The sequence below is a fragment of the Monodelphis domestica genome, chromosome 8, assembly GCF_027887165.1.
Source record: "Monodelphis domestica isolate mMonDom1 chromosome 8, mMonDom1.pri, whole genome shotgun sequence".
In the NCBI taxonomy this organism is placed as follows: Eukaryota; Metazoa; Chordata; class Mammalia; order Didelphimorphia; family Didelphidae; genus Monodelphis; species Monodelphis domestica.
The window spans coordinates 249,195,817-249,219,940 of NC_077234.1; the positions used below are offsets into that span (position 1 = coordinate 249,195,817).

The 24,124-nt window shown below is 35.4% G+C and overlaps 1 long non-coding RNA gene across 1 annotated transcript in view; it reads right to left on the minus strand.

The window, feature by feature from the left end:
- LOC107649760 (uncharacterized) overlaps positions 1-7,962 on the minus strand; it is a 37,795-nt gene extending 29,833 nt beyond the window's left edge. Inside the window, exons 1-2 of the long non-coding RNA XR_001623969.2 lie at positions 7,932-7,962; positions 4,499-4,752 (exon numbers count right to left, since the gene is read on the minus strand). This is a non-coding gene — a long non-coding RNA (uncharacterized LOC107649760). The remainder of the gene's footprint in view (positions 1-4,498; positions 4,753-7,931) is intronic.
- Positions 7,963-24,124: the final 16,162 nt, after the last annotated feature.

Below are 24,124 nucleotides of genomic sequence, written 5' to 3' on the forward strand. Positions count from 1 at the left end.
TTATAGGAGAGTGGGAAGGGTTTATGAAGCCTTAAAATACATATATAATAAAATAAATATAATGCTGCTACTTTGAAGATTTTCACCTATCTTAGGGGTCTCTGGAATAAACTCCCACAATAGGTGAGGGATCACGGTATATAAAATTTAAAAGGTTTTGTACAAAATTTGAAGGAAAGCAGAAAAGAAAGCATTTCTTTGATAAAGGCCTCATTTCTCAAATATATAAGAAATCGAGTAAAATTCGTAAAAATATAAACCATTTCCCAATTGATAAATGGTCATTAGATATGATCAGGTAGTTTAAAAAAAATCAAAGCTACCAATATTCACATAAAAAAAGTCAAACTCTGATACTGCCTCAAACCCATCAGATTGGCTAGTAGAAAAAGAAAATGATAAATGCTGGTGGGAGTGGGGAATGAAGAAAAATAGGTACATTAATGCACTTTTGCTAGAGTTATGTACATAATGATTGAGCCATTTTGGAGAACAATTTGGAGCTATGCAAAAGGACTGCGCATACTCTTTGACCTAGCATTACCACTATTAGGTCAGTATCCCAAAGAGCAAATAAAAGGGGAAAGTAACTATTAAGTACAAAAATATTCATGGCAGCTATTTTTTGTGGTGATAAAAATTGGAAACTGAGGAGTTATCCATCAACTGGAGAAATGGTTGAGCAAGCAGTGTTATATAATTGTGAGTGGATTATGGTATAAGAAATAATGAGCAGGATAGTTTCAAAAAAACCTGGGAATATTTATATAAACTCATGCAAAGTAAGGAGTCCAGTAAGTAAAGGAGAAGATTGTATCTGGTAACAGCAATACTGTATCAATGATCAACTCTGAAAGACATAACTACTCTCTTTGATGAAGAAAATAATCCAAGACAATTCCAATGGATCAGTGATAAAAAATCCTTTCCAACTCCAGAGAGAGAATTGATAGTCTGAGGATATGTAGAAGCATTCTTTTGATCACTTTCTCTATTTTTTCTTGTGTTTTTTTGCAGTATGCCTAATATGGAAATATATTTTGCATAATTTCATAAGAATAATTGAGACCACATTGCTTGCCTTCTCAGTGGGTTTGGAAGGGGCGGGATAGATGGGAAAACCTTGGAACCCAGAAAAAAAAATGAATTTTAAAATAAAATTACAAAGCAGAGAATGACCTGAGAAAGAGCTTAAAGATCTTCTATTTGTTCCATCCATAGAATTTTAAGCATTTAAAAAACTACATCCCAGGGAAACTCAGTGTCTTGCTTAAGGCTATGTAGTCAGTGGTTAAACCAAGACTAGAACATGGTCTCATGACTCTTAATCCAGTGCTATTATCCAGTATACCATTATAACTGTTGGGCATTTTTCCCCTCTCCTTCATATTTTTCCTTCTGCCCAGAATATAAACCGATGCTACTCATCTTAGCCATCCAGAAAAGAAAAACATAATTGAACTACTAGATAATCCAATCACATAGAAAGAGTTCTATGTATTTATTTATTCAATTACTTAATGGAGAGAGATAAATAGGATTAAAGAAGTCTTCAGAGAAGAATTTTGATTATCCTGGAAATTTTAAAGAAAAAAGTAAACAGCTAATTTCTACAGATGATTTTAGTCCAGTCTCATGAGTAGAGATGAGGATAGAGAATATGAGATTTCAAGATTCTATTCAGCCCTGTAACTTTTTTTTCATGCTATCATAGAGAAATTCTTAGGTTGGCCATGAAAATATTTGTGGAAAAGGACCCACATACACAAAACCATGTCCTTTTCAAAACCTGAAAATATCTTCCTAAACACTATATCATCTCTGGAGACAGGAAATTCTTTTAGAGACTCTGGACTGCATTTTCTAATTAGTATGCTGTAGTCTTAAGCCAATATGATATGAATTTAAGAAGTTTGGTCTCTGGGGTTACAAACCCATATGATTCATTATTGAAATATTTTTCTATTAAGGAAGCAACTTCGCTTACCTTCTTTTCCTTGAGAATTTCACATACATATATGCATTTGCAAAATCAAGTCATCTTTAAATCCAGATATTAACCATTAGCAGTCAAAAAATGACCATTACACAGAAAACTTTTGTCTTCTTATCAATGCATATTTACTGAATACGAACACGAATCATCTTACAACACTGCTTTATTTTTTCTTGGTTGAAGGTAGCTTCAGGTCCAGTCCTCAAAGATGATTTCATATATAAATTAGTCTGTGAAGCTTAAACAATACATATATATCCTCCAATCAATGTGAGGAATTTGAAGAGAGGTAGTAAGGTGGAGAAAAGAGATTGGTCTCGCTTCAAAGCAGAAGACCTGGGTTTGGGTCTGAGACATGACCCTTAATAGTTGAATAACTGCGGGCAAGCCCTTCATCCTCTCTGAATCCAAATTTCCTCATGTATGAAAGGAAAATAATAGTACCAGTACCAGTTAGTTCATTGGATTTCATTCAATGACTACTAAGTGTCAGGCATTATGTTAAGCTCTGTAAGTTATTATGTCATTTAATCTTCAAAACAACCCTTGGAGGTAGGTATTATTATCATTCTCACAATGGACACAATGGATAGAGTGCTGGACCAGGAGTCAGGAAGACTTATCTCCCCGAGTTCAAATCTGATCTCATAATACTTATTAGTTGTGTGGTCCTGGGTAAGTCACTGAACCCTGTTTGTCCGTTTTCCCATGTTTAAAATGATATTGAAAAAAGGAAATGGCAAACTCTCCATAATCTTTGCCAAGAAAAACCCCAAATTGGGTCACAAATTGTCAGATATCACTGAAAATACCAAACTCGTTCTCGTTTTACAGTTGAGGAAACTGAGACAGACAGAAGTTAAGTGATTTGGTCCTGTGTTTTTGTTTCTGTTTTTAAATTTTAATTAATTTAATTTAATTTTGGTGACAATTACATTTATAATCTTAGTTTGCTTTTGGCTCCGGGTTTTTTCCCCCCTCAGCTACTCAATTCATTCATTCTACAGAGGATGATGACTCAGGAAGTCCAGTAACTCAAAAGCAAAGTCATATAAAATTGGAGCTTGAAACTTTTTCAGTGTTACCTCATGTGAAGAGACTTATCTCCTAATATTGAAATCACTTATTTTTTTGGAGACTTCTCATTTCTTTAGCTCATACCTCTTTCTTCTCCCTTTCATCCCCCATAATCTGGGAACATTGGCATTTGATAACCTCTCTATTCTTGGCTCAAGTGATTTTATAAATATACAGGCTTACAAAATGAAAAGAATTAGAGGACGATTATTTATAGAAACAGAAAAAACTCAAAACAAAATCCTTGGAAAATAAAATTGCCCAAGAGGGAACAACTTTTCTCCACAGTCCCATATTAACCCTAATAGAATTGTCCTGGGCGATGTTCCAGTTCAGGGTCCCTGAAATTTGACCTCATACACCATTTTCACCTTATATTCTATATTCCAGATTTCTATTCAGTGTTGTCTTTGCTACTTTTTTTTTCAACTATGATGTCTGTGAATATTTTGGTACTTAATTGAATTGGCAATAGCCAATCTATAATCAGCTATGAAGCAACAGAAATATTTGCCATGTGGAATCATTAAAAACAAAGATTTGAGTAAAAAATAAAACCTTTTCTTAAGTTTCATTACACAATTCTAGGTTCTATTTTAACGCAAAAGTCATCAATAGCACATGAAAGAAAATTACATAGTGTTAGCAGCCACAGTCTATATTTTTAGTATGGAAATGCAAACACCTCATATTGTTAACTAAATTTTATCCAAAAGGTTTGAGGTGCTATATCTTGCCATATGTTGTAATCACTTGAGAATAGGTTAGCGAAACTTTAATCTTTTTAGTTCCATTATAAAAATCAGATTTATATTATTTGAAGCACTCTGTCAGCTTCATCAAAGGTAAAAAAGAGACAAATGAGCAAACCAACTGTATAAAGTCTCTATAAGAGATTATCTTAATTTTTCAAATATTTCAGTATGGAAAATAAAAAAAATTTGAAGACTGGTTTAGAATTTCATAAAATGCAAACATATATTAAAATTTATTGACAAATTTTTCTTATAGTATCATAAGAATTATTTTCTCTTAATGCTTCGATTCAACACCAAGGCCATGTATAGAAAATACTAAAAGAAAATATTGAAATCAATCCAATGGCAAAATTATTTCTGGGTAAATAATGTGGAAACAAGGATGTACAACACCACATCAACATCAATGGTACAACAATACCCCTGAAAGCTTCCAGTGAATTGGTTATGTCATTTGTAGAGGGTTTATGGAAACACAGACAAAATCACACAGAATGAAAAAGTTGGGGGGAAACAAATGTATAGGTTGTATTAGTCTATAAAATGGCCATGAAAATTTCAAATAGATATTTTGGATGCTAATACATCGATTAATATAGAAATAATAAAGAAAATGAGATAAAGAGGGAAATTTTAAAATAAAATTTACTAAGGTGAGGCTGCATACCTTTTCTTAATCTGCAGATGAGTTCAGAAATCCATCCTTTTGAATGCTGTAAATTTCAAATTCAAAGTATCCCAGGCTGTCTTCCTTTGCTAATTTTGCGTGAATTCCTATTGTTCTCTTACTTACATATAAACTTGTAAAAGGAGGCCTACTATTGGTTTATGTGGAGATGAGACAATTAAATTGTCCTTTTCTCTTCCCCCATGAGAGAACAGCTCAGGGATTTTATCCCCTGTGGCTCAAGAAGGAATAGCCTGTAGAAAAAAAAATCCAGCTAATTAGTCATAACTGATATTTACTTTAATTTTTTTCTTTATTATGAGAGACTGATGAACACTAGACTTCAGGATGAATGTCAGGAAATTAAATATATTAACAACAAAAAAGAATAACAATAATAGATGTTACCTAAAGATAAAATGAAGGACGACTATAGAAAGTCTACACAAAGGAAATCTGGAGAAAGCCCATTTAAAAGACATCCTGTATTAAGTAGGGTTATAAAGGTATACACACATAAGTATATATGTGAAATTAAAAAGTGGTGATTAAAATCCCTAAGTGAAGACAGTACTTAGAATAAAGGTAAATCGGTGTACATAATGTAATGATCTAAGAAAGTTACTGCCATTGTTTATTGGATGATATAACTCTAAGGTTTGAAAATTAAAACATCAAAAAGAATTCATTATGACTTCCAGTTAGGATGTGAACTTAAAAAGTCATGAAGAAGTCCAGCTCTTTGACAGAGATTCCAAAAAACATCTGGAAAACTCCCCATGTAACATCAGCAAAAAAAAAAAAAAACGGGGGGAAACAAATAAGTAATTTCATCTGGCCAATAAATAACTGTAAAATAATCTTATAGGCAAAAACTGAGAGAGTTAAATTAATGTGGCCCAATAGGAAAGCCTGGACCAGGTCAGGCAAAAATTTGGATGGTTCAGTGATAGGAAGAATAGTCACGCCAGGGAAGCCAATGCTAAATCTGGAAACCTTGGGAAGCTAACCAAGATAAGGAAAGGAAGGAAAGGGGGGAGTCAGTATAAACTCCATCAAACAGGCTAGAAATCAGTCAGCAGTCTGAACTAACTCAAATATTGGGCTCCTAACATGAAATCCTAGCCCTAGGCTGACAAAACAGAGGTGAGGAATTGAATCAGCCCTGGTAGGGCATTGGGCAGGGAGACACATTCTGGCTTTGTACTTTTTCTGAGGTAATTGGTTGGCAAAGTGACCTGAATTCAAGAAGAAGCAACCTGAAATCTAGCCTCCGACACTTACTAACTATGTAACTCTGCCTTTTTCAGTTTTCTCTACAGCAAAATGGGACTAATAGCACCAACTGATCTCCCAGGGTAGTTGTGAGGATCAAATGAGACACTATTTGTAAAGCACTTGGCACAATGTATGGCAGTATAATAGTAGGCACTTTGAAAATGCTTAATAGCTCTCTCTCTCTCTGTCTGTCTGTCCAACCATTCTGGAGGGCAATTTGGAACTATGCCTAAAAGGCCAGAGTCACAAAATGCAAAATAAATAATTATGACTACATCAAATCAAAAAGCTTTTGTACAAACAAAACCAATGTAACTAAAATTAGAAGGAAAGCAACAAATTGGGAAATAATCTTCATAACAAAAACCTCTGACAAAGGTCTAATTACTCAAATCTATAAAGAGCTAAACCAGTTGTACAAAAAATCAAGCCATTCTCCAATTGAAAAATGGGCAAGGGACATAAATAGGCAATTTTCAGTTAAAGAAATCAAGGCTATTAATAAGCACATGCAAAAGTGTTCTAAATCTTTTATAATCAGAGAGATGCAAATCAAAACAACTCAGAGGTATCACCTCACACCTAGCAGATGGGCTAAGATGACAGCAAAGGAAAGTAATGAATGCTGGAGGGCATGTGGCAAAGTTGGAACATTAATTCATTGCTGGTGGAGTTGTGAATTGATCCAACCATTCTGGAGGGCAATTTGGAACTATGCCCAAAGGGTGATAAAAGACTGTCTGCCCTTTGATCCAGCCATAGCACTGCTGGGTTTGTACCCCAAAGAGATAATAAGGAAAAGGACTTGTACAAGAATATTCAGAGCTGTGCTCTTTGTGGTGGCAAAAAATTGGAAAATGAGGGGATGCCCATCATTTGGAGAATGATTGAACAAACTGTGGTATATGTTGGTGATGGAATACTATTGTGCTCAAAGGGATAATAAAGTGGAGGAATTCCTTGGAGACTGGAACAACCTCCAGGAAGTGATGCAGAAGGAAGGGAGAAGAACCAGGAGAACATTGTACAGAGAGACTGATACACTGTGGTATAATCTAACGTAATGGACGTCTCCATTAGTGGCAATGCAGTGATCCTGAATAACTTGGAGGTGTCTAGGAGAAAAACCACTATCCACATTCAGAGGAAAAACTGTGGGAGTAGAAAACACAGAAGAAAAACAACTGCTTGACTACATGGGTCGAGGGAATATGGTTGGGGGTGGAGACTCTAAATGAACATCCTAATGCAAACACCAACATGGAAATAGGTCTTGATCAAGGATACATGTAAAACCCAGTGAAATTGCGCATGAGCAACGGGAAGGGTGGAGTTAGGGGAGGAAGGAAATAATGTTCTAAATTGACTAAAATTAATTTTAAAAAAGAAAAATAATTTACACAGAAAGTAGTTCAGGAAGAAATAATTTAAGAATTGTTTGACTATATGAAAGTTCTGATGAAATAGTGTAGATATCATATTTCATGAACGAATAAAGGAAAACTGCCCTGGTATCTTAAATTTAGAGCAAAATATAAATTGAAAGAGTGCATTGTGGTTCAAGAGGATATGGCTGGGGTTATAGACTCTAAATGAACATCCTAATGCAAACACCAGCCACATGGAAATACGTTCTAATCAAAGACACATGTAAAACCCAGTGGAATTGTGTGTCGGCTATGGGAAGGGTGGGGGGACGAAAGGGAGTGAAAGAATATAATTCTTGTAACCAAGGAATATTGTTCTAAATTGACTTAAAAATAAATAATTCTGCACATTGCACATATGCATTTGAACATGTATGTTGAGTAATGTAGCTGTGTGCCCAAAAGTACGTAATCCTTGGGGAATAAAAATAAATCAGCCCTGTGCCTGGTGGCAGCACTTCCATGCAAAGCTTGGCCCCAGGCCGACACACATAGCTGTCTTCCATCATTTACGTCTTTGCCGTCACACCTCGCTGGGAACCCCTGAAACTGTGAACAAGGCAGGCCCTGAGCTCGCGGCACTTTAGAGTGTAAGATTTAAATTAATGTCCAATACTCCGAGTATTATATTTTATAAAGCTTATTAATAATCATTTGAAGTAAAGGAATAAAAAGCTAATTATCTAACAAAATATAAGGCCACATGAGAAGATTCCCCTGCCACTCACCTCATACCACCTCCACCAAACTGGATCACAGGAAGAAAGAGCAAGAGGCGGGGCTACACAAAACTTATATCCTGCCTATGTCAGAACATAATGTGCGAAGGAGAGTGGGGTGCTGGGAATTGTAGTTCTTGGGTTCAGGTTCCAATTTCACAATAGCTGGTAAAATCTCCATGTTAGATTTTAGAGAAAGAAGAGGAGAGGATTCAGGACATAGGAGAGAGATCTAACAAGGAGGTCTAGTGACAGGGAATAAAAGCCATAACAGAGAAATATGAAAAACAAAAACAAAACAAGACAAAACAGAGGAGAAGAGGGTATTCAGAAAAAGGACTGGCCAACCGTATTAAAAATTGGGATAATGGAGCAATGAATAACAAAGCTAAGTTATTCATCTGTGGTCAGGCATTTAGTTTCACCAGAAGAAAAAAACAAAACAAAACAAAACAGCAGTTTCTTATTCACTTATCAGTTGTATATGGTTTTCAAAATCTTTGTCAGCTCTGTTATACTTAACAAAAATGCTTGGAAATGATAGACAGATAGACAATCAGAGAGAGAGACAGAGATAAATAGATAAACGAGTATTAACATATACTATAGTATTTAAATAAAACAAATTTTTATTTTTATTTTTAAAATAATATATTTCATGAAATAAAATTTCCTAAAATATAAAGATAACATAAATATTTAAAAAATAAATTTGCTAAAATTCCATTTTTTCCCTATGGTATTTTGGCTTATCATTGTAGGAAATGTTATTTTTGGTTCCACATTTTTTGCCTTCCAATAGTTCATTTTCCCAATATTTTTTTTCCTTTCTCATATTTAATGCATAGTTATCCATGATTGCATCTGGAGTTCCATTGTAATACTCTGTCTCCAACTAGATCATAGTATTTTTTTCTTTGACTTTTGTCTAAATCCAATCAACCATATTTATAGGCATAATATATCTGAGGTTCTCTTTGGGAAACTGTGAATTTTATTAAGCTGCAATTTCCCCTCTGGTTTGTGAATCTTAAAACTACTCAGACTGTATTTTAGAAGATCTGGTCTAGCTATTCCCTTATTGTAACAATGGAGATACTTGGTCTAACAAGAATCAGGAATGTATTGTGAACTTGGAAATTACTCCACCCTACTTAGACAGTGCCTTGGGAGAAGATAAAGTTGTAAACTCTTGATTGAACAATGACTCATACCTTATAATAAAGCTAGAACCTTAAGCTAGGTCTATTTTTAGATCTAATACAAAAAGGTGTTAAGTACCTCTGAAGGTTAAGTTAGTACCTAAAAAGGTCAAGTAACTTACAAAAGGCAAGATTAACAAAGAGGTGTGAAGTTCTCAGAAGATTTAATCTAACCAGAGAAGGTGAAAACTAAGAATGGGCAATCCTGGAAAAAAGCGTCTACTGTGATTGGTAGATGTGAAAATTTAGGGGAGGTGACATAAGAGAAAAATCTCTAAGGAACAATTCAGGGACAATTGAATTCAGTTTGGAGAGTGATTTCAGTTTGTAGTGGAAGAACACAGTCTTGTGGTGAGTGATGAAGACTGACTTGCTCTCCCTTAGGCTCAGGCCTAGGCCAAAAATGGCCTAGGCCTTTTTCTACTTCTTGGCTCAACCTGAGCCAGAGCAGTTTAAATTAATTCTCTCTCTCTCTCTCTCTCTCTCTCTCTCTCTCTCTCTCTCTCTCTCTCTCTCTCTCTCTCTCTCTGTCTGTCTCTCTCTCTGTCTGTCTCTCTCTTCTCTCTCTCTCTCTCTCCCTTAATTCCTTCTTTCTTTATTAATTAAAATCTCCATAAATCCCAGGTGATGGATATTTTCATATTTGGGAATTCCCCATGGCAACCACTTACTTAGATTTTAAGTCAAAACACTAAAAATTATCCTTACAGGTTCTACTACTTCTGGTAAATTTTCTGTTATAAATTCTTAAAATATAGGATTCTAGGTTTTGTTTTGTTTTGTTTTATTATGCTAGGAGATGAGTGATTTTTAGGCTGGCTTTTTATGCCTTCTCCTTCTCCTCCTTCTATATAATGTTTCCTAACTTCATCCTGTGGTATTGACATTCAACTGTTTTGTTGACTCATTTGTCAATCTGTTGAAGCCTATACAATCCTTGGAATATTTTTAATGTTAAAAAAATATCAGATTACAAAGGAAATCAATTATATTGAAATAAAGTTATCAAAATATTTTAAATTAACTTTATGGGCTTCTTTAATTCTTTCTTTTATTTTATAATTCTTTAATCAAACCTTTTAACCACTTCTATAGTTTTGTATCTATTGCACATTCCTTTCTCAGTGATTGCAGAATTATTCTCTTCTGAAGTCATATTGGAATTCTTTTATTATGTAGTATTTATTTTTGCAATAGGAATTTCCCCTTGCTTATTCATTTCCTTTCCCCTCTCCTCCCTTTTGGAGTCTTACTGAGAACAGACCTCCAAATCTGAAATAGTTTTTGAAAGAAACTTAATAGGTCATTTGATAAAGGAGTACAAGCTAGAAAGGGAATCTCTCTCTCCTCTCTCACTCTCTCTCTCTCTTTTTTTTCTCTCTCTCCCTCCCAGATTTTAGAAGATTTAAATTATATAGGAATTTGACAAAGGCTTACCACCAAAGAAGCCCATGCATCCCAGGATGTTACTCTATTTTGTCTAAGGGGCAACCTGAAAACAAGGTAGATTGAGAATGATATGAGGAGTTCCTGGGTAAGGTAACCCAAAACAAGAAGGTGTTGACCTGGTGTAATCAATAATACTTATATCTATCTCTAGCAATTCTAGAGAGTTACTAGGGTTTAGTGGCATTCTGGGTATGGCAACTTCAAATTTAAAAAGTTGAACTTAAACAGTATAATCATCTTTCCTGGACACTATAATAAATCCTTTCCTCTCATAATTTCTTCCTTTTGGACTTTTTGAAGCTCAACTTTCTTATATTAGCAAAAGTATAATTACAGAAGCAAAAGGCTGAGCTAAGGTTTCAAAGGAAGTTCATTAACCTGAGACAATGGAATTGTCCTTATTATCCATTTTGTCTAAAGTTTGGAACCTCTGGGTAATAGTTGGTAGTTGGTAGGGATTACTGGTCTCTTTTCCACTTGAATTGCTTCCCCAAAGGGCTAAGCTAGAATCAGGACTGGGGATCTATGGATTTCTGCCATTTCCAGTGTTCTTGTATAACCTGGGTGAAAATTGGTTAGTAATTATTATTTATGGTGGTGAGGAAGACAGGCTATGATCTCCTATTTTATCCAACATCAAATGTAATCTTCTATTCAGTGCTATGCACAATCTAACTCTTTCTATCTTTCCCATTTTTAAAATTTTGCTCTTTCACATACTCTATAAATCCAGCTCAAGTAGCCTCCTTGTGGACCCTCACATATGACATTCTAACCTCCTGCCTTTGCACTGGCCCTCCTCCATGCTTGAAATGCTTTCTCTCTTAACTTTCACATCTTAGTTTCCTAGTTTACTTTGTCTCAACTTAAATCTGTCCTTCTTTAAGGGGTCAGTCTCAGTCCTTCCAGCTACTAGTACCTCCTTATATAAATGTACCTTCATTCTACTCTGAATATAAATTATACACACACACACACACACACACACACACACACATATACATATATATTTAATTATTTTCAAGTCCATCATTGGAACATGAGTTTTTTGAGGACAAGGACTGTATTTTTGCTTTTTTTGTATTCTTAAACTTTAGCACAAATGTTGGCACATAGGGAATACTTAAAAATGGTGATTACTTAATTGTACTGAAACCAAGTCTCAATTCCTGAGTCATAAATCTTCTGAACCAATTAATAAATTGACATTATATGTTATTATGAATTTAGTGTTTCAGCCTCTCAGATTCTACTCTAAACTGAATAAGCTTATAAAATTGGAATTGATAAGTCAATAGGTAGATTGATCTCAGTGATTCCATGAAGGACATATGAAAGATGAACCTTGGACTCAATGGTCATTTAGTTCCCTTACAACACTTAATTTTTTAATCTTTAATTTGAAGCAGTTTAGACAGGGTAGATAGAATGCCATGTTTACAGTGAGGAAGACTTAAATTCAAATTTTGCCTAAGAAACTTAGCTCCCATAGGAATGTAGGTAAGGGATAGAGTAAATTTCATGGATTAGCTTTAAGAGGAAAAGAGGAGAGTTCGGATAAAAGCCCTGGGAAAGGATTCTGAGAAGGAGAGAAGGAGTATGGGAGTTTGTACTGGCATTAACTGTCATTCACTCTCTCTTCTGTTTTTGACTGAGCTAGAAGGAGGTTTGCTCTAGCAATTTTTCCCTTGGTAGTCCTAATCTCATGGAGAGATTATTGATTCCTTGATTTGAGAATCTTCCTTGGAGTGGACTGTTTTCCCTGAGGTAGAGAGACCATATATGCCTATGATCCATCTGCCAGAAATCCACTTGGTCAAGGTAATTAATGCCAAGGACTTGTCACTTGGGACTTGGGGTTATCTAGTGAAGCCAACCCCAGGCTATAGGTAAGGTCTCTCAAATACCCCTGTCAGTCCTTTCCTCTTCTTCTTTTCTTAATCCATTTTAAATAGGTTAGTTTATAGTCAGATTTTGGAGTCTTAGATAAGAGAAGGGAGACATAAGAAGGGCTTGAGAAGACCAGAAGAGCAAACCCCATGGGAGGGAAGGGGGGATGTAGATTGGAGAGGAGGAGCTTTAGCTGGATAGATTTAGGACTGTCATTATCATTTTCCTACCCTTAATAAACTTGTTTTTACTAATTTTAAAGGTGGTGCTTTACTGGCCCTGGGGAGGTTCCTAGGTGGGTTTTATCATCTCCCATCCATTTAGGAAGGATTTTTATTTCACACCTATCTCCCATAGTAGCTGTGAAGATCAAAAGAAATAATATTTATAAAGCACCTGGTGCAGTACTTGGGACATAGGAAGTGACTGAAAAAATGCTTGTTTCCTTTCTAAATATCTGTGGAACAAATCAGAGATTGGGTTGAGTATGTTAACTCTTCTATTCAGTTTTCTTGTTCCAATATCTGGTCTCCACCCAATTCGCTCAGTCAGTCAAGCTATAGGATGTTTTTTTTTTCTTTTTTCCTTCTCAAAGTAGGTTAATATTGTTGCCATCTCTTTAGAGAGGAGAAAATAAAATGTGTTAATTTTTCAGGAAGTCTCTGTGGTAGGGCTAGAAAAGGGAAACTGAACTGGCCAGCAAAAACAGTCATTCTCCTCAGATTTCCATTCCCTTGGTCATCTTAAAGAGATTCTGAAAGGTTCACAACCATTAAGCATTTCTTCTTTAATAAAAAATGTTCATGTAAATTGATTAAATTTGCCATAAAATATTCACATGGGCATAAAATGAAAAAATCAAAGTACTGGATGAATCATATTTAGAGTTCCTCATAACTCAAAACATTTGAAAAATATTCAAAGCAATAATTCAAAAATGAATTCCACTCCAGAACACACCCAGGTTCACTGACCTTTATTGTGTGTGCACAGGCATGTCAGAAAACCACCTGGACCATGCCAGGGTTGAAATGAAAAAGCTCCGCATGTGAAAAATAGGGCACATATCTCTAATACCTTAGTGTCCCCATAAACCTAATTGAATTCACATGTGTAACCAAATATCTTTAAAATAGGCATTTGCTCTCTCCCTTCTTTGATTACTTCTGTAATGCTTTTTTGGATAGTGACTTTAAGCCATTTGGCAGAGACTGCCTCATTGGTACTTACTATGTCTCTTCAGAAGAGAAACTTACTTACTTTGTTACAGCTCTCCCTCTCCCATCACCCTTCTTTCTTTTTCTTTTTCTTTTTTTTTTATCTACACTTATGATTCCATTTGTGTAAGGAACTTCCCGTGGAGATACTCTCTCCACTTACTTCCTCTGTAACTTATCCCTCTAAGTGAGTTTCCCGGAGAACTAAGAATCCAAATTATATTTCCAAGGTCACACATTCAGTATGTAACAAGGACAGCCCTCAAATCCCAGTGATCTGGATTCAAAAGGTAGCTTGATAGTCACTAAACTATGTTGCATCTCCATTATTACATCCTCTCCAATTTACTCTGTTTACTTTTAATTGTCATTCTCTTCTATTTATTATGCGGGAAAGCCTTAGACTCCATTTTGGCCACCTCTCTCCTGAATTGCTTACATATCTAGCACCACACCTTCTCTTCTGTAGATATCCTTTTAGAGCACTGCTAACATTATTAGTAGTTTGACCATGCTACCATGCTACTTGAGACCTTATGCTGATGCACAATTTTAGGATAATAGTGCATTTGGGGAACTGGTCAGTTAGGGTTCAGCTCTTAAGGCATATTTAAATTCCCATTCCTGGGGGGTTATAATGAGCACATATAATGTTCCCTGCTTGGTTTCAATCTAACATTTGGAGGCTTGATGGATGAGGGACTAGGGGGTTTGGTGCTATATAGTGGCAAAGAATATTTTGGTTGTTTATGGAGCTAGAAGGTAAGGGGATTGGGGAGAGAAGCTATTATTGTCCTATTTCTCATTTACTCCATCTTCCATTCAGCTGTCAAAGTGATTTTCCTAAACTACAGTTTTAACCATGTCACCATGCCTCATCCTTACTCAATATACTCCAAAGTTTCCCAATAACTTCCAGGTTCAAACATGAAATCCTGAAAAGTCCTTCACAACCTACACCCCTTCTCACACCTCTCCAGGCTTCTTATACTTTACATTCTCCCACCACCACATATTTAGAGATCCAGTGACACTGGCTTCCTTATTATTTCTTGAACAAAATATTCTATCTCTTGAAGCTGCGCATTTTCCTCATTGCTGCCTCCCAGCTTCCTTGGTTTCCATAAAATCCCAGCTAAAATCCTACTTTATAAAAGAAGCCTTTCCAAATCCTTCTTAATTCTACTGTCTTCTTTCTGTTGATTATTTCTAATTTATACTGTACATTCATCTCCACTATTAGACTGTGGAATTCTTGAGAGGAAGAACCATCTTTTACCCTCTTTGCATCCTTAGCACTTAGCCCAGTATGTAACACATAATAGACACTTAACAAATGCTTAAAGACAGACTGATTTTTGTATTTACTCTTTCCTGATTTTTGATGAACATGGTTGGGACTCTAGGAAAAAACAAAAAAGACTCCCAGAACTATGAGTTGAAAGTTACACTTCAGTTCGACATGATCCTTGTATGGATGACTCTCCCTTTTGTACTTGAAATAACTCTCCCAAAGACCTTGTGTCTTAAGGGACACAGTGACTATATTTCCAGAGTTAGGTTATAATTACTGTTTTTGTACTATATTCTAATTGAATACTCTATCTTTTTTTCTCTAAACCACGCATCTTTATTTATTTGTTTGTTTATTTTAGAATATTTTTCCATGATTACATGATACATATTCTTTCCCACCCCTCCTCCCTCCTCTTTCCCAGAGCCAATGAGCAATCCTATTGGGTTATATATATATATATATATATATATATATATATATATATATATATATATATATATATATATATATATATATATATATATATATATCATTGTTCAAAACCTGTTTCCATATTATTACTATTTGTAATGGAGTGATCATCAAAAATCAGCATCCCCAATCATATTCCCATCAAATCATGTGATTAATCATATGTTTTTCTTCTTTTTCTACTCCCACAGTTCTTTCTCTGGGCATGGAGAGTGTTCTTTCTCATAAGACCTTCAGATTTGTCCTGAATCATTGAATTTCTGTTAGTAGAAAAGTCTTTTACATTCAGTTGTGCCACGGTATATCAGTCTCTGTGTACATCATTCTCCTGGTGCTGCTCCTCTCACTCTGCATCAGTTTCTGGAGGACTTTCCAGTTCCCATGGAATTCTCCCAGTTCATTATTCCTTTGAGCAAAATAATATTCCTTCACTATCAGATACAACAATTTTTTCAGCCATTCTCCAATCAATAGACACCCTTTCGTTTTCCAATTTTTTGCCACCACAAAGAGTGAAGCTATAAATATTTTTGTACAAGTCTTTTCCCTTATTATCTCTGGGGTGCAAACCCAACAGTGGTATGGCTGGGGCAGGCAGTCTTTTAAAGCACTTTGGGCATAGTTCCAAATTGTCCTCAAGAATGATTGGACCACTCTATCAGCAGTGTATTAGTGTCCCAATGTTACCACATCCCCTCCAACATTTATCACTTTTCTTTGATGACATATTGGCCAGTCTGCTAGGTGTAAAGTGATACATCAGAGTTGTTTTGATTTACATTTTTCTAATCAGGAAGGATTTAGAACACTTTTTATGTGTTTATTGATAGTTTTGATTTCATCATGTGAAAATTGCCTATTCATGCCCCTTGACCATTTGTCAATTGGGAAATGGTTTGATTTTTTTTTGTTAATTTAACTTAGTTCCTTATGTATTTGGGAAATTAAACCTTTGTCAGAGAGTTTTGTTATAAAAATGTTCTCCCAGAGGCGGCTAGGTAACTCAGTGGATTGAGAACCAGACCTAGAGATGGGAGGTCCTAGGTTTAAATCTGGCCTCAGACACTTCCCAGTTGCTTGACCCTGGGCAAGTCACTTGACCCCCATTGCCTAGCGCTTACCACTCTTCTGTCTTGGAACCAATACACAGTATTGAGTCTAAGATGGAAGGTAAGGGTTTTTAAATAGAGATAGATAGATAGATAGATAGATAGATAGATAGATAGATAGATAGATGAATGAATGAATAAATAAATAAACAAATAAATAAAATAAAAATGTTCTCCCAGTTTGTTGCTTTCCTTCTAATTTTGATTGTATTGACTTTGCTTATACAAAACCTTTTTAATTTGATATAATCAAAGTCATCCATTTTGCATTTTTCAGTGTTCTCTGTCTCTTCCTTGGTCTTAAATTCCTTCCTTTCCCACAGATCTGAAAGGTACACTCTTCTATGTTCACCTAATTTATTTATGATTTTACTCTTTATATTTAAGTCATCCAGCCATTTTGAATTTATCTTGGTACAGGGTATAAGATATTTATCTAATCAATACTCTATTTTAAGGGGTGTATGGGGTGCTCAGGGAGGGGTAATATCTCTGGTATGGAGGGCTTGTCGTGCCCTTCTAGGGCAGCTCTCCAACCTCAGACCCTCACCTGACACCCAGCTCTCACTTGTGGCTCCCAGTAGCTGCTAGCATACAGCAGCAGCCACACCCCGGGCAATGGCTTCGACAGGCCAGCTAGACCTTGTGCCATTGGGTCGCCGACCCCTGGTGAACCAGGGCTTTGCTCACCCAGCAAGTGAAGACTGCTTCAGTGGAACAGACAGAAGAAACCAATAAGAAGGTTCAACGGCTGAGAGGGCGACGCAGCAAGGCACTGTGGAGTGCTCAGGGCGTGTTGGAGCACAAAAGACAACACGGCCATCCAATGCAGCTGAGGAAGTCTCCAGGTGTAACAATTTTTCGTGCCACTGGACCCAGGCTTCCAATGCCGAGAGAGTGGGACTGTCTCTGTGCATCGACTTTTCCACTTAAATCTTCAAGCACAGGTGTCTTTGTGCACAAAAACGCACAAAGACAATCATCTTCCTTGGTTCGAGAGACAACCAACCAACTCTATCTTAAAAACTAAATGATGTCAAATAATTGTTTGACATTGGGGAGTACACAGTCATGAGCAACAGTAATAACAAAATTCCTCAGTTACTCTAAGAATACTGAGGAAAATAACCATCTCTCTAGAGGGACAACGAGCTAGTCTTGGATGGATTTGGCAAGTGAACTTAAAAGCTGTTATATGAAATCTATCTATCTATATTTATTATTGTTGTTTGGTCATTTCAATCATGTTCAACTCTTCATGACCCAATTTGGGATTTTGGTTTGCCATTTCCTTTTCCAGCTCATTTTACAGATGAGGAACTAAGACCATCAGGGTCAAGTGATTTGCTCAGGGTCACATAGGTAGTAAGTGTCTGAGGCCAAATTTGAACTCAGGGTGATGATTCTTCCTGACTTCAGGCAAAGCACTCAATTCACTGTGCTATCCTGCTGCCTTATCTATATTTATAGATAGATATAGGTAGTTATATCTATCTGTAGATATAAAATACCAATATGGAATTGCACAGATCTATGTAAACAAATACATCCTGTTTGAATATACATAACTGTTTTGTCTACTTCAGTATTGTATGTACTCCTTGAGATCAAGGTCTGTCTTTTTTCTTTATATCCCCAGCAGTTAGCATAATTCCTAGCACATAGATGATACTTAATAAATGTTTGTTGATTGATTGATGCCATAGGATAATAATTTTGGAAAAAGTAGACCTCAAAAGATCCTCAAATTCATCCCCTTCATTTTAAAATTGAGAAGAACTGACACTAAGAGATGTTTAGTGACTTGCTCAAGGTCACAAAGGTAGTAAGTGGTTAAAGCAGGATTTGGAACAAAGTCCTCTGATTTCACATCTGGTGTGCTTTGCCACTATACCATGTATCAAGACAAAGAGAAGCAAAAGTAAAGACTCATAGGAATGAGTCACCTCCATAGGTAACTCCATTTCCCTCTTTTACCTTCAGGTCTTTGGTTTAATCCTGAGTATTACTCCCTTAGCCCTTCCAGAAAAGCCCATTCAAAAAAGAAAGTTTAATATCTAAATTTAAATTATATTCTATGCTAAGATTACCTTAGGCCCATATTAATGAACCTTTCTTTCTGACATGTTAGGTTCAAAAATTCCATTTCTTCTATGAAGACTTCCCTAGCTAAAAAATATCTGATAAAAATATAAGTTCCTTACTTTCTCATTATGCATCAAATTATAAAGCACTTAAATGTATATATTTTTAAATAGAATATTAATATTGGGAGCTTAAACATTAAAAATATTCTATTAAAAATCCCTCCCATTTGACAGTAAAGGAAACTGAGTCCAAGAGAGGCAAACTAACTGTCTTGAAGTCACGCAAGTAGTTAGTAGCAAAGGCAGATCTAGAAGTCAGGTCTCCTTACTGCCAGGTCAGTACTGCTAGCTGCAACATAGGCTAGGATCAAAATACATCTTAGTTTCAATATTCAAAATGACAGCTTCCCCCCCCCCCCAAAAAAAAAGCATAAGGGTACTTTACAAATGATTGCATAGGATTTTGAACACATGATTTAAAATTATTTCTTTTTCAATGCTAGCCCAGTAAAAATGGTAGAAAATGCTTCTGGGTTAAAAAAAAAAGTGATAATCAATAGGATTTGATGGGAAATTCTGAGGAAATAAACATTAAAGTGAAGGAAATAGTAAAACTAGCCAGTGTCTCCATCAAAACCTTAGTGTTAACAAAAATTGAATTTTAATGTTCACACTTCTTAACTCTGATCCTAAAGTTGGCTGGCAGCCAAGTAGCAGATGGAGCCCTGCCACTGATCCAGGAAACTGGTCCTTCTCCCAAACTCTCCCACTAACTAGATGTGTGGCCTTCTTGACATTGGTCATAGTGTACACATTTGTGAAATGAAGAGGTTGACCTAAATGATCTCTGTGGCCCCTCCTCCTAACATTTTTTATTCCTTGGCTTAAGATTTCAGTATTGTCATTTTTTAAAACTATCTTTCATTTGAAAATCAGTACATAAACATGAATTATACTCCTACTATGTGCCAGACTTTCTGTTAAGTATTGAAGCAAAAAAGAGGCAAAAGACAGACCCAGCTAGGCTTCATGGAACAGCCTGGAGATTAGTGTCACTGAATCAGAACACTCCTTTGGGAGTATGGTGTAGAAAGACTAGAAAGGGAGGTGAGGGCTTGAAACATGATTGGCCACCTTCCTTGAAAAATATCTATCTGAACTAACCTCTAGTTTTGCAAACTGTAGAAAGCATTTAAAGCAATTTCACTGGAGATCCTTTCTTTACATATAATTAGAATTTATTTCCAAGTATGTCATCCCCTCCTCATCCTCATTCCATAATAAACAGATATGTATATCTAGATTATGTCTTTCATGTTTCCACTTGTTACTTCGTTCATTCTCTGGAGGTGGGCATCCATAAGTTATTCTTCAAAGATGATATTCTTCAAATACTCAAAAATTAAACAAATATTAAAGCTGTATATAATGTTCTCTTGGTTCTATCCATTTTTCTTTAGTCACATGTAGTTCTTTCAAAGTTTAAAAAAAATTCATCTGCTTAGTTTCTTACAGTGCAGTAGTATTCATTCACATCATATGCTACCATTTCGTTTAGCCTTTCCACAATGGATGTACATCTTGATTTCCAGTTCTCTGCCACCACAAAAAGAGCTGTTCTATATATTTTGGAACACATAAAGTTGTCTTTGGTTTTGTTTACTGGAGATTCTTTAATAGATACTCTCAAAAAATCTTGATGACAAGGGGAAAAAAAAACATGCAGGGAAGAGAAAATGGACCCCAGACTGGAAGAGCTATCACTCACTGGCCACTTTCTGCTTATATTTGACTGCATGGTCCTGTTGCTACTATCCCTCTCAGCCAAGATGGGAACATCGGAAGAGAGATCTTGAAGTTGTAGTGTCTTGGGAAGAATGCAGGAGCCTTGGTGTCTTATGAGTCTGGGAATATACGAGGGTGAAATAGCCTGGGTTTACAATGTAGGATCTGTATTCTGGGAGGAATCAGCCTGGCAGCTGTGGTAATATTGACCTCAACCAACACATATTGACCAAGAATCTCATCCTCAATTCTGTAGCTTTCTCTCTATTTTCTCTAACTATTGGCAGAGCAAATGCTAGACAACCTCTTTTTGTAATCCTTCTTCCTGTGTCAGGAGGATTCTGAGGAAAGATTATCAGATGAAACTCTTTCTTAAGAGTTTTGCTATGGAACAGTTCCATTGACAATTATTCACTTAATTTGCTTTCATAAATCATATGTCCACCAAAAAGTTAATTCTCAGATTTTTATGAGTGGTTCGTAGATTTCAGAAGATTTCCCTAAAGAGGGTCCAGAATATTATTCTATCCTCCTCTTCCTCCAAAAAATAAGCCCCCCATATACCTAGATAAATATTAAATTGATACCAAAAGTACTCCTTCAGAGTCCGGAGAACTCTGGGTGTTGTGAGGTGATGCTGGTAAGTGCCCTCTGGTGAGCAGTGGAGACATCGCAGCTTTTATGAAAGCCTACATTAAGTTTGCTAATACACTCGGACAAAGCAAGAAAAAGTGAACAATAAACACATGAGTATTGGCCCAAATGTAGTTCCACCTGGAAACTCCCCTTCTGATTAATTCATTATTTTACATCTGTCTTTCCTAACATTTGTAGAAAACAGGGAAATATGCCAAGTGTGGACCACCAGTACTACCATGATGCAATGTACAGCTATAACACTTTCACAGCAGTAATAATATTTTACGCTTGTGTGATACTTTATACATTTTTAAAATACATTTGGCTCAAGCTTCACAACAATTCTTTGAGCTTATCCTCATTTTACAGATTAGAAAATTGAGGCTCAAAATACTTAAACAAATTGCCATGTACTGGTTATCCAACTATGAGGAAATCACTTACTAATACAAAAATTAACTGGGAAAAAATTGTTTTCAGGAAATTGCTATAATAAAAATCTGATATTCCAAATCTCTATGGAAGAAATAGAAATATATGAGGAATAGCCATTCATTAATTGCTAAGTAGTCAAAGAATATGAATAGACAGTTTTCTAATGAAGAATGCAAATTATCAATAGTTACATTAAAATGCTTCAAATTACTATAAAGAATACAAATTAACCACTCTAAAGGTCTGCCTTTTATATCCATTGTTTTGGGTTGGTTGCTGTCCTTTGTACTTGAAAAGGACCACAGTGCTCATGGAGCACAGTGCCTTCTTTTATGTGGGCATTCCATGGATGTTTTTAATCATTTTTTACAATGACAAAAGAGCAAAATGGGAATTATTATAGAGGCTGTGGGAACATGAGCACACTAAAGCACTGTTGGTGGAGCTGTGAATTTATCCAACTATTCTGGAAATCTATTTAGTCTTATACCCACTGATTCGTGCATGTTCTTTGACTCAGTGAAACCACTTTGGGCTCTTATCCCCAGAGAGATAAAAGGAAAAATAGAACTGAAAACTATTATGTCAAAGAATTTATCATAAGAAAGAATTAATATAATTGATTCAGAAAAAAAATTGCTGAGATTTGTATAAGCTGATGAAAAGTTATGTCCGGACTCTCACAAAAGACCTCAGAATTTGCACTGATGCAAATAAACAATCATAATTTCTTAAGACTGATGGTGAAACAAGTTCCCTAAATTGACAGAGAAATAATGAACTAAAATCTAGAGATGAATTTAAGTAGCATCATGCTTTTTATTATATTGGTGTCAATCAAATATGAATATTAAATATCATGTCAATAATTTATATCTTCCTTTATTTCTCCAAGTATTATTATAAATTATATTTAGTATTCCTATATGTTTGGATAGGTAGTTTCCCAGATATTTTGTATATATTATAAATATCTTAAATATATTTTTCTGTCTTCTGTCTCATTATTGCACAGGTTTTATTAATAATGTAAAAATGTGGGGCAGCTGGGTAGTTCAGTGGATTGAGAATCAGGATTAGAGATGAGAGGCCCTAGGTTCAAATCTGGCCTCAGGCATTTCCCAGCTATGTGACCCTGGCAAGTCACTTAACCCCCATTGCCCAGCCCTTACCACTCTTTTGCCTTGGAACCAATACATAGTATTGGTTCCCAAGACAGAAGGTAAGGGTTTAAAAAAGTAATGTAAAAATGGTGATATATTTGAGGATTCATTTTGTTTTTGCTGTTGATATTAATTCTCAATTAGTTTTGAATTTATCTTCTTGGGTTTTATAAATAAATTACCATCCCATCTTAGAATAAACATTCGTTTTCCCTCCCCTTTACCAATGTATAGTCCTTTAATTCGTTTTCTTATATCCTTGCATTTCTAGTTCCTTGCCAAATATCTATGGCAAGAAGTATCCTTTCTTCAGGTATGATATTGTTCTGAATCCTCCTAGAATTCCTCCATTTTAAATGCTATTGCTCTTGACTTTGTATAAGTGATTTTAGTCATTTTAAGAAAAATCTCCATCATCAAATTTTTTGAGGATTCACTTTTAACTTTTTCCTTTTTATCTTCTATAGTACATGGAGGATAAGGACTTTTTCTCCACCATCATCATTACTCCTATCCATCAAAATGAAAAGTGCTAATACGCATCAAAAACACATGGACCTGGAAGATATGCTTGTATAATATGAAAAGAGAATTCAAGAATCCAGTCTTTTATGTAGAGCCAGGATTCAGAAAGAGAACAAGATCTTGTAATCTAGACTTTTAACATCAAACAGAAGTTTACTGAGACATTGCTTTATGGGTACTAAGGTCAAATTGTACCAATTCACAAAAGTCCATTGTTAAATTGTCAATATAAATATTTATAAATTGGAAATTAGCAAACACAAATCATTGTTTGATTTTGGTTTTTTGATTGTCTAAGTTTAAGAAAGTGATGGAGAAAATGTAAATGTTACACATTACAATAAAACAGACTAAATTTAAGCAATTTCATGCATTTTTTGAAAAGTTGATTCTTAAAATTTATCATCATACCACTGGGTGGCACTAATTCTGTACTAGGGATCAGAAGATCTGGCTTCAAATTCTGGTACTGGCCCCAAGTAAGTGTATGTCTTTGGAAAAGTTATTTAACCCCTGTTAGCCTCTGACACTTTATTTTGGAAAAAGATTATAGCATTGAGAGATTTAAAGCTGAAAGGGATCTTCAGTATCAATCCATTCATTTTATATTTGAGAAACCAAGACCTAGAGAAGTCAATAAATAACTTGCTCAGGAGGACATAAATAGTACTTGGCAGACCTGGGATTTGAACCTAAGTGTTCTGTCATCAAATCAATCAGTCTTTGCAATAGATGAACCACAATACTATCTCTCATAATAATATTTGCTCTGCTTACCCAATATGGTTATAATAGGTATTCAATAAGATATTGAATCTAAAGAGCTTTATAAAATTATCTTAATATCAGCCATTATAAATGGTGAAAAAACACTAAGAACACTAAGGAGCTTGAAGAATCCATCTACATATTATATAGGAACTTTTTATTCAC